A 12,899-nucleotide genomic window follows, 5' to 3' on the forward strand; every position below is an offset into this window, starting at 1 on the left:
CCTTCCTTTATTCAAATCATGCCAACCCACCAGTTCTCAGTGTATCTCACTAAAGAGAGCCCTACTGTGCAGTGTTTACCCCTGCAGCTTGTCTTGGTGCTTGTGGAAAGAAGCCAAAATATTCATGGAGCTGGATGAGTTTTTCAAGTCACTGATTCCAGAATTCAAATACATACTTTTTATTGTTTTCCTGTAACTGAACTTAAGTTAGCTGTCAAGACTGTATTTCCACTAATGGTTGAAAACTTAATCTTGCCAATTCAAGGTAGCTCAGATACTTCTAGTTTTAAGGCAATTTGAGATTTTTATCCCCCCTTTTATTTTTGTCCTCCTCTTTGGGACAAGTTTGGGGGTAGGGAGGCTGAACTACCTGCAGTCACTGTGGGAAGAGAAACTCTGCTTTGAAAGCATCTTCTCCCTTTGCTAGTCCATGCTCATTTCTACACATGTTCCTACCTTGCCCTCAGGCGATAGATACCATGCATGTTGCATCTTCCTCAGTCTGAGCACAGACCACTTTGGAACATAGCTGTCTCAGAATTTCTGCGGACCCTTGGGGACTCAGGAACGCTAGGCTGGAAATTAAAGATGTATCCTGGTTTTATGGAGCCTGCACTTTGTGTAACTTGCGGGGCCTCTTTTAAGAAAAAAAAAACATACAAAATTAGAAACAAAAGTGACCTTTTCCGTAGAATGGAAGACCACAAGTTACGCATTTAAAAAGCCAGCATATCATAACCATCACAAAATCTAGAAAAATACTTTTAATTATTACTGTCAGCTCAGTAATACTTTTGTCTTATTTTTTGGCATATTTCTCAATTGTCTCTTTTATGACCATAATTTAGAATATTTCTTTGAATAGAATAATAGGATAATTCAGTCTTTCCTCTTGTATGGTTGGTAAAACATGTGGCTTCACACATAGACACACTCTCTGTTGGTAGCTTTATTATAAGTTTGTGCCTTACCAACAAATATATTCTGATAAATTATATTTTGTATGATTCTCATTTAGAAACAAACAAGTTGAGTTTGTTCCCAATAGGAGGGACCTTCCTTTTTGACGAGATGGTAAGGAGAACTAAATCCTCACTTTACATTTTTACACAACTATTGTTTGGAAGAATTTCCTACAGATTAATTTCTGGTCCCATACATTTCAGATGTGTTTTCTTCTCCACTACCTGCATGTTTCCAGTAGTTCTGGGCACCAGAGGGCATATTCGTATTACACATTTTCTTAGGCACTGCATCTTCCTGTCATGGTGCCAGATGAGATGGTACAGTTTAAGGTAATAGGAGTATTCTTGGAAACTATTGCTGCACCAGAATGGCTGTACAAGGAAGTGCCTACTAGCCATATAAGTATATCCAGACATAATTATCTGGAATGTACTCTCAACACAGCTTTCTTTTTACAGGTGCCAGTCTATGGCCATCCCCTCTAAGGGAATTATGATGGAGGGGCAGGTGGAGAAGAGAGACAGTGGTCTTAGCTGATTGCAGTTAAGATATCTTACTTGCGAACACATTGTTGAACATGTCCAAGGATTTGTGAATGGGAGGTCCCTGAACCTAAGCTTCCTTTCCTTCATGGTAAATCCCCTTTGCTGGGAAGTGCTGATTGCGTGAGCTGTCCAAGGCACATCTACCCCAACCCCTCCATGGGACACCGTTTAGGAGCAATTTGCCATTTAGGAGCAATATGGGGTGAGGCTTGCATCTCCTGGGCTATACCCTGACAAGTGAATCCCGAGGACACATGCTCTGCTGTCATATTAGTCCTCAATATACATCTCAGATTCCCATCACATGTGCAGCACCTGAAACTTGACACAAGGGCCTGAGTCCATTCTTAGTGACCCTGAGAGCAACCAGGTTCTCATGAAATCCCCTCTAGCTTTCCCTTGCTGTTGACTGATGGAACTCTCACCTCATCTGGAAAAGAAAATTTTTATTACATCAAAACATCAAATTGTATTACAGAGTTTTTTTTCAAACTCTATATTTTATGGTATATACTCTTTACCTTTGGTTCTCTAGGCATGTTTTCTTTTGAGCCATTTTTTTTAAGAACTCAAAATAAATACTCTTTCTCTCTCATGTACCCAGTTCTTCTAAATCAATAGTGCATTGACTTTTAAGACTATGTTCTTGGGCGCCTGGATGGCTTAGTGGGTTAAGTGTTCAACTCTTGATTTTGGCTCAGGTCATGATCTTATGGTTCATGAGTTCGAGCCTCACAGCAGGCTCTATGCTGACAGGGCTGAGTCTGCTTGGGATTTTCTCTCTCTCTGCCCCTCCTCTACTCACACTCTCTGTCTCTCTCTCTCTAAATAAATAAACTTAAATTTTTTTTTTAAAAAAGACTATGCTCGTAATCAAATATTTGCAAGTCTGTTTAAGAATCCAAAAGTCAAGGGGCATCTGGGTGTCTCAGTCCATTAAGCGTCCAACTCTTAATTTTGGCTCAGATCAAGATCTCACACTCTAACAGCACAGAGCCTGCTTGGGATTCTCTCTCTCCCTCTCTCTCTCTTTCCCACCCCAACTCATACTCTTTCCCTCTCTCTCAAAATAAATAAATAAACATTAAAAAAAAGGAATCCAAAAGTCAAGAAAATGAGTCTACATTGTATATATGTTTGCTTCCTCTGAATGTTGTTTGAGAAAAAGGCTAAAGCCTAAAGCAAAGATGGTGGAGTATGGAACAGGGAAAAGCAACCTATTAATATCTCAACATATATTTCTGTTCTAGGAAGTATTGGTTTGGGCTTCCAGGTACCAGAAAGATTAGCCAAAATAATTAGTCAAATGAAAGGGCTGTGATCTCAGTAAGGGTCTCATTGCACATAAATAGAAAAGAATTTAATAGAGGAAATTAGTTGCTTCCAGGTTTTTGAAAGGGTTAGAAAAGCAGGTTCTAGGCTAGTCTCTAGGAATGACTTTTAGAACAAAACTGACTGAAAGAACTGCTATCCGTGCTATGATTTGAAAGCTGGTGGATCAGGAAGCCACTGTACCCCATGCTGGCCCCAGGATCATATAGCATTCTGGTTCTAACTGGGGATCAAAAAGCTGCCACCAGCTATATATGCCAATTAGAGCCACATCAGCAGTATGAATGCTCATGTGCCACCACCTTCCTCCCTGAAGAACTCAGTTCTAAATTCAGGTCTCAAATGAGTGCATCTGACCGTCCTAGTTCAGGGAAGTGTGGGACACAGTTTTTAGCTTCTCAGCTTCTGTGGCAGAGGAAGGCACACCAGGAGGAGGTTGGAAGAGATGTTAGTGCCCTGATCTGCTATCCATCTGTTATAGCTGTGTACCATAACCCACCTCTGGGAACCTAAGACCAACTTCTCAGGACTAGCAGATCCTCAGGACAAGTTCCCAAGACCAGTTTTCAGACCTGTTCCTGTTCCATCAAGGTGCTAGGCCACACATAAAAGGAACATCCCCCACAACGTAGTGTCTGTGAATTTGCATCCAAGATACCTGACTTAGCCACTCAACCTAGCAGCTTCTGCCACCCACATCTTTGCCTCATCTCTTCTGATTGGCATATAATCCATTTCATTTTTGCCCTTATCCCAGGTAAGCGTATATCTTCTTTTGCCTGATGGAATTCTACAGATGGCTTACACAGCCCTAAGACTGTCCATCCCCATGAGACGCCCTTGAATACGGGCATCTTCTTCCACTTTCATCCAATTTGTCTTAGTTTCTGGGGTGTGACTTGTTTACAGCCAAATCTTGATACTGAAAATGATCTAGTTTTACTTTTTCAACAACAAGCTTGGGGGAAAAATCTCATTTTTTTGTACAACTTTATGCTATGTACAATGCTTTCCTAGAAGGGTCCTAACATTAATGATTGAAAATTTGATTTCTTGAAGACACAACAAGAAAGATTCAGTCCTATTGTGGTTTGCACTGTGAGAATCTTACTTTTCTCAATAAATATGCATCTTGGCTATAAAATATTGTGTTGGATCATGACCCCATTAATTTCTGTAAATGAAATTTCAATTCAGTTTATTATATGATACTAAATGATGTCAGACCAACATTAAATAAGCCTGTGGAAACAATCATCCTTCAATCATGGAGAAATTGAAAGCCACATTATATTCATGACTGAGCATAAATAACATCTTTAGACTTAATTGTTTGGGAAAAATAGATGCATAAATTAGCTCTTCCCTAATTTTAGTTTCATTTATCATGCCATTTTAATACCTCTTAATTTACTCATTCACAGAGTCAGTACAGAAAGGTATGAAAAACATTAATCTTCATCTCATAATAATTTTAGTAAAGGTCTCTTTACATTTACATGTCTAGGAAGGATTTTCCTTCCACTGTGACAATAAATTCAGCTCAGTATGTTGGTTGGACATGTGGTGGGAGAAATAGACAAAAGTTATTCCAATGCACATGGCTACCTGGGATCCTCCAACAGTGCCATCAGGTGTCCTTTCTGGGACATGATCTTATTTCTGTCACCCTGGCCCCAGTACCCTGGGAGAGGCCGCACTCATATGAACACATTTCACATCCGCCTTCTGACTTCCACATTGACCACACAGGAAACCCTCATGGCTGTGCCTATGTATTGCACACTGATGCCTTCTGCACTCCTGCTATTGCTGAGATCGATCTGCCACTCTGCCTCTAGACCTCTTACCCTTGAGAGTGTCCTTAGGCAGGGTGTACCCTAGACTGTAGCAGTGCCCCTCAGAATGAGGGCAGTCTTACTTAATATGGATCTGTACTCTTGCCCACTTCTTCCCTTTTTGGCAGAGTGCCAAATCTTCACTGTATTTTTCTCCTTTTTCTGTCCATGTCCACATGTCCCTTGCATGTTCACAAGGACATGGAGCCAAGGTATTATAGGCAAGAAAATGCTAAAATGATCTGTCTCCCAGACCAGGAATGAAGAATAGCAATCAAACATTCATCCACTTATATACTTGGGAGCCTCTGTGCTCCTCTGAACCCGTTCCTGCCTTCCAATACACACACACACACACACACACACACACACACACACACACACACACACAGAGCCTGTGTAATGGCTGGTAATTCGAAGAAGGACACACATAAGCTATGGGAGGAAAAAATTTTGAGATCTTGTATACCACCGACCCCAGAGCAGAGCTGTTGGGTGACAATGGGAGATGCTGCCTCTGAAGCTAGGGCAGAGATAACTTCAAATCTGCCATTTAAAATCAGTCTATTCCAATGCCGATGTTTACAGATGGCCCCACCATTACTTTCTTGCTACATTACTTTTGTTTGGTTTTGTTTTAAAGCTTTGTTTTTTGTTTTGTATGAAAGATAAATTTAAAAAACATAAAAGAAATCTCTCCACATTTCTTATATCTATCTCTTGAGCCCAAGATGTCACGGTCCTTACACAGTTTATCTCTTCAGTCCAGCAGAGTAACAGATACCTTTTAAAAACATATATTATGGAATATTCCAGACACATAGAGAAGTATAAAGAATGATATAGCAAACAGATAAGTACCTACCATCTATTTGACTTCAGATATAAAATATTATCAACACATTTGGAGGAGGAGCCAAGATGGTGGAACAGCATGGAAGTTTTTTTGCATCTCGCATCCATGAAATACAGCCAGATAAACACTAAACTATCCTGCACACCTAGAAAACTGATTTGAGGATTCACACAACAATCTGCACAACCTGAACCACAGAACTCAGCAGGTACGTGGCACAGAGAGGTGAACTGGGGGAGACAGAAGTCGCGAAGGGCAGAGAGCTGTTTTTGCTTGTGGAGAGAGGATGGAGATGGGGGGAGAGTACGGGAAAAGCACCCTCCCAAAAGCAGCTGGAGAGAAAGTCCAAAACTGGAAACAACTGCTGGGACTGAAAAAAAAAGGGGGGAGAAAGGAAAAAAGAAATGGTTTAATTCCATTAAGACTCTATAAACAGAGCGAGAGCAGAGTCTGAAATCCCACAGCTCCATACCTGGTGGTGCTCTTGTGGGAAAGGCAAATCCCCAGGAGCAGGGTGAGGTCTAGGGGGTCCTCAGGCCACATGGGAAGAAGCGGTTCCCCTGCTGGGAAGACATTTGGTAGAGTCCATGTGGCCATGCCAGCAGACCCCAGAGGTCCCAGAAGACCTCAGAGAACAACCACATTCATTGGTGCTGGAACAAGGTTGTTAAGGGTGAAGCCTGGTGGCAGTTGTGTGTTGTGATTTTCCATAATTCCTGAAACGCTTCTGCTACATGATTGTGTGAACTTTTTCTGGGGCAGGTTGGCACCCAGCCACTGTCTCTGGGCATCGGCAGCAGCATGGTCCTGCAAACGTTCCTGGATGTGGCTGGCACCCAGTCATTGCTCGGTGAGACCCTTCTGCAGAGAGTCAGAACGGGTCAAAACTGCAGTCTCTCAGAAGTGAGGGGTTGGGAAACACAGCCTCATCTGAGATAAAATTCAGGAGGGAGGTGCTGCCTGGTAACCTGAGAGCCTGGTCACAGACAGTGTAAAAGCAGGGAGTGGACAGAAGCTGGAGACAAAGGACGGGTGTGTGATTGCTGATTAGGGAGAACAGAGTTCCTATTACTAGACACTGGGTGGCTGGTTGACACCATTTTCACCCCTCCTACCCGTGCCCATACACACATACAAGGCGCCACAACAATCCGCCCCAGTAAGCTAAGCAGCGCCATCTAGTGGAGAATGGAGCTGTTACACTAAGCCCCACCCAACTGGGCCAACCTTGCTCTTCAGGAACACCTCACTGCTTAGCTTCCGGACTATAAAGTTCTTCACAGTTTGACTTCTAGGGGAAAACGATGTGATTTCAATTGTATTTCAGTCTGTTCACTGGTCCATCTATTCAATTTTCTTTTCTTTTTCTTTTATTTTTCTTGAATACAGAAAAAGAAAATTTTATTTTTATTTTCAATTTTTATTAAAAATATTTTTCTTTATTTTTTTTCTACTATAGGTTTTACTTTTTTGTAAAATTTTCAAATTCTATTTTACTTTAATCATTTCACTTTATTCTATATCATTGTATTCATTTTTTCAAATTTTCAAAAGTTTTCCTTTTTTTTTCTTCTTTTTTCCCCCCTTTTTTCTCTAACCTATCAAGGTCCTTTCAACAACCAGATGAAAACACACCTAGGATCTATCATCATTTATTTGATTTTATTTTGTGTTGTTCTTAATTTTTTAAGTTTAATTTTTTTAGCTTATTAATTCCTTTTCTTCCTTCAAAATGATGAAATGATGGAATTCACCCCAAAAGAAAGAGCAGGAAGAAATGACAGCCAGGGAATCAATCAACACAGATACAAGCAAGATACCTGAACCAGAATTTAGAATCACGATAATAAGAACACTAGCTGGGGTTGAAAATAGATTAGAATCCCTTTCTGTGGAGATAAAAGAAGTAAAACTAGTCAGCATGAAATAAAAAATGCTATAACTGAGCTGCAATCTCAAATGGATGCCACAGCGGCAAGTTTGGATGAGGCAGAGCAGGGAATCAGCTATATAGAGGACAAACTTATGGAGAATAATGAAGCAGAAAAAAAAAAAGAAGACTAAGGCAAAAGAGTGCCATTTTAATTAGAGAAATCAGTGGCTCATTAAAAGGAACAACATCAGAAACATAGGGGTCCCAGAATATGAAGAGAGAGAAAAGGGGGTAGAAGTTTTCCAACTCATAGTGGAAAATTTTCCTAACTTGGGGAAAGACACAGACATCAAAATCCAGGAAACACATGGCACAAAAACAGACACTCAGATCGGTGGAACAGCATAGAGAACCCAGAAATGGACCCACAAATGTATGGCCAACTAATCTTTGGTAAAGCAGGAGAGAATATCCAATGGAATAAAGACAGTCTCTTCAGCAAGTGGTGCTGGGAAAACGGGACAGTAACATGCAGAAAAATAAACCTGGACCACTTTCACAGGTGTGAAAATACACAAAATACACAAAATACACAAAATAAACTATACACAAATACACAAAAATAAACAATACACAAAAATAAACTCAAAAGGGATGAAAGACCTAAATGTAAGACAGGAAGCCATCAAAACCCTTGAGGAGAAAGCAGGCATACACCTCTTTGACCTTGGCCACAGCATCTTCTTACTCAACACGTCTCCAGAGGCAAGGGAACAAAAGCAAAAATGAACTATTGGGACCTCATCAAAATAAAAAGCTTCTGCACAGTGAAGGAAACACTCAGCAAAAGTAAAAGGCAACCGATGGCATGGGAGAAGATATTTGCAAACAACATATCATGTAAAGGGTTAGTATCCAAAATCTATACAGAACTTATCAAACCCAACACCCAAAAAACAAATAATCCAGTGAAGAAATGAGCAAAATAAATGGGCATTTTGCACTGCTGGTGGGAATGCAAACTGGTGCAGCCACTCTGGAAAACAATATGGAGGTTCTTCAAAAAATTAAAACTACCCTACTACCCAACAATTGCACTACTAGGTTTTTATCCAAGAGATATAGGTATGCTGTTTCGAAGGGGCACATGCACCCCCATGTTTATAGCAGCAGTATCCACAATAATCAAGAATGGAAAGAGCCCAAATGTCCATCAATGGATGAATGGATAAAGAAGATGTAGCATATATATATATATATATATATATATATATATATATACACACACACACACACACACACACACACACACACACACACACACATACAATGGAGTATTACTCAGCAATCAAAAAGAATGAAATCTTGCCATTTGCAACTACATGGATGGAACTAGAGGATATTATGCTAAACGAAATTAGTCAGTCAGAGAAAGACAAATATCATATGACTTCATTCATATGAGGACTTTAAGACACAGAACAGATGAACACAAGGGAAGGGTAGCAAAAATAATATAAAAACAGGGAGGGGGACAAAACATAAGAGACTCTTAAATATGGAGAACAAACAGAGGGTTACTGGAGGGGTTATGGGAGGGGGGATGGGATAAATGGGATAAATGGGATAAGGGGCATTAAGGAATCTACTTCTGAAATCATTGTTGCACTATATGCTAGCTAACTTGGATGTAAATTAAAAAAATAAATTAAATTAAAAAAATATTATCAAAACATTTGAAGATCCTTGTATCCTTCTTTATTCAATTTTCCTCTCCCCAAGAGGAAAGTACTATTCTCATTTTAATTTTTTATTTTAGAGAGAGAGAGAGTGTAAGCAGGGGAGAGGGGCAGAGGGAAAGAGAGAGAGAATCTTAAGCAAGCTCCATGCTCAATGCAGAGACTGACATGGGGCTCAATCCCACAACCTTGGGATCATGACCTGAGGCAAAATCAAAAGTCAGACACTTAACCGACTGAGCCATCCAGGCGCCCCTGCTATTCTGGTTTTAGTGACACACGTTTCTTTTCTTATGTTCCTTGATCTACTTACTTTCAGATAAATTCAGAAAAAGTTAGGATTGTTTCATGGCCCCCCCTTTCCCCGTGATGCCTGGTTTCAGTGTAGATCTGTATAATGTCAAGGAATGAGGTGTATGGTTTTGATTTGCAGTGAAATAGCTGGCTTCTAAGGTGTTTCACCTTTTTCTCACACCTGGCCACCTCCTGTGAAGGATCTCCTTGAGATTCCTATATCCCCTACCGGCCCCAGCCAGTTTAAGGTGCGCCTTCTGCTGGCTCTGCAGGCCCCAGGGCTTCCCACCATTCCTCACTGAAAACAAGAACTTCTCTTGGGGATGCACAATGCTCTGGAAGCCAATACTCCAGTTCAACCAGAGTTTCAAAAACTGCTTTGAAATTTCATCTGGAGAAACATTTGGTTCAATAAAAATATATGAAAGGCCCTCATTTACTTAATTGGCATCCATTCTTGGACATGTATATACTTCAGTTGCCATCTCTGTACATACAACTTGGTCCACAGTATAAATTCCTACTTATAACATTTCAAGATTAAAGAAGATACACGTTTCAAAGAATTTTGGTACCAAACTGCTCCCTGAAAAAAATTGTGCCTATGCACTTAATCAATGTTTGAGGACAGCTAAGGATTTTTTAAAAATATAGTTTATTGTCCAGTTAGCTAACATAAGTGTATATAGTGTGCTCTTGACTTTAGGAGTAGCTTCCCATGATTCATCGCTTACATACAACACCCAGTACACGTCCCAATAAGTGCCCTCCTCAATGCCCATCACCCATTTTTCCTTCCCCGCCAGCCCCCCATCAACCCTCTCAATTTGTTCTCTGTATTTGAGTCTCTTATGGTTTGCCTCCCTGTCTGTTTGAAACTATTTTTTCCCTTCTCTTCCCCCGTGGTCTTCTGTTAAGTTTCACATATGAGTAAAACCGTATGATATCTGTCTTTCTCTAACTGATTTCACTAGACATAACATCAGTTCCATCCACATTGTTGCAAATGGCAAGATTTCATTCTTTCTCATTGCTAAGTAGTATTCCATTGTATATATAAACCACATCTTCTTTATCCATTCATCAGTTGATGAACACTTGGGCTCTTTCAATAATTGGCTATTGCTGATAGCACTGCCATAAATATTGGGGCGCATGTGCCCCTTCAAACGAGCACTCCTGTATCCTTTGGATAAATACCTAGTAGTGCAATTCCTGGGTCGTAGGGTAATTCTATTTTTAATTTTTTGAGGAACCTCCACACTGTTTTCCAGAGCAGCTGCACCAGTGTACATTCCCACCAACGGTGCAAGAGGGTTCATGTTTCTCCACATCCTCACCAACATCTGTTGTTTCCTGAGTTGTTCATTTTAGCCACTCTGACCAGTGTGAGGTAGTATCCCAGAATGATTTTGATTTGTATTTCCCTGATGATGAGCAATGTCGAGCATCTTTTCATGTGTCTGTTGGCCATCTGGATGTCTTCTTTGGAAAAATGTCTATTCATGTCTTCGAGGGCAGCTAAGGATTATGTCTTTCAGGTTGTATACTTTGCTATACGTCTATTAACTTCAACTTATTAATCACGTGATTAAAATTCTCTTAATACTAAGTTTTATCTATTTGGTTTACTAGATTGATTGGTGGTATGTCAAAATATCCCACTATTGTCTTACAGCTTATGTTTATCTTAATAACAGTGTATGCTATTTGCACAGCAAGTATAATGATTGTTACATCTTAATTTGGCCTATACATGTTATTAATATTAAATGTATCTAAATTATGTATTTCATTTAATGTGTTTGGACTTGAATTCCTGTCATATGTGTGTGTGTGTGTGTATGTATATGTGTATATGTGTGTGTGTATATATATATATATAATAAATATGTTCATACACATACACATATACAAATTCAGTAAATGTTGAGGAAATGAATAACAATACTAGCTGAGCCACTGGCATGAGGTGCATTGAATATAAATCCTGCCTGCCTTTTGGGGAGCCCTTTCCATCATGAAACTGGGCTGTTCCCTCTCATAATTGGCTCTTTGAAAAAATCACCCTCATTTCAAATTTGATTTCCTAATCTTCAAATGAATGATTCCTCTTCCCTCATATTCTTTTATCCTAGTAATTATACCCATTTATCTGATCAAAGGGTAAGACATGGCTAATCTCCCCTTGCTTTCCCAACCTGAAATCTGAGGCCCTGGTGGCTGCCAAGAAAGCAGAAGAAAGTCCATGTAGTGGTGGGTCTTATAATTTACTGTGCTTAAGAACAACCTGAGGAGGCTTGTTAAAATTCAGAATCTTGGGCTTCTCTGTTGCAGATTCTGGTTCAGTAGGCTGAGTTGGACCTTGAAATCTGTACTTTAAAAGACCTCCAGGTGATTTCAATACAAGTGGTCGTTAGATGACACATTGAGAAGCACCATCCATAGGAACCAACCTCCTATGGGGATTGTGAGGGTGCCAAACTTGGCAGTTCAGTGCAGGATGACTTCCCCTGCACTGGTATCTCAAAGAGCCTACATTTATCAGTTTACAAGGGCAACCTCAATCTGCAAAAAAGAAAATTATTTTCTGAAAAGCTGATTAGGAGTCCTAGCATGTGCCTTTTGTCAGACACCAATGACTATAGGTATCTGCTCATCCCCATTAGCCATCTCTGGCCCAGGGTGTGTCCCTTCAGTGTGCCTGCATGGGATATTCATTTCAAAGGCCAAAAGAAATCCAGGGAATTTGGCTCTGCAGCAGAAATTTCTAAAATACAAGATACTGAAACCAACCTGTAAGTTTGGGCTTTCTAGTTGTTCTAAAGCTATGTGCCACCTTAGAGATGAGTGGCCAATTGAACATTCAAACATGGTTGGAGGAGTGGGGAGATGAAAGAGGAGCAGAGAAACAAGTCAGGGAAGTCTCCCCATTGCCTATGTCTGGCACCTGGGTGGAGGGTGGGGTTACCTACACATCTGGAGAAGGAAAGAAAGAGATCCATAATTACAAAGCAGATGAGACTGAATGGTGAATCCTGTGGAAGTTCTCTGATGCCCACTTCCACCCCCCAGGCATCCTCTGTACCACATAGTGAAAGTTTAGTATCACAGAGACAGAGGTCTTACTTTTACAGAGATCATACATCATACCTATTCACAGGCACTACTTTTGAAAGACTGCAGTGTTTACATGTTTTTGGAATTAGTTGTCCACATTGAAAGGCTGAGATTTCACATAAAAATTTTTTTTTCACAGGTTTCTGTAAAATGGGAAGATCTCACCACACTGGGTCTTAATCCTCCTCTGGCAATCTCAGTGGGGCTAAAGAGGCTAAGGGAAGCAAGAGAGGCTTGTCAGGGTAACAAGGTCCCCACCCACTCCATCTGGATTCCCCAGCCATTGCTTTACCTACCAGTCTCTCTCTCTCTTTTTTTTAAAGTTTATTTATTTAT

Source organism: Puma concolor, chromosome A3, assembly GCF_028749965.1.
Source record: "Puma concolor isolate L17-30 chromosome A3, mPumCon1.1.hap2, whole genome shotgun sequence".
NCBI lineage: Eukaryota > Metazoa > Chordata > Mammalia > Carnivora > Felidae > Puma > Puma concolor.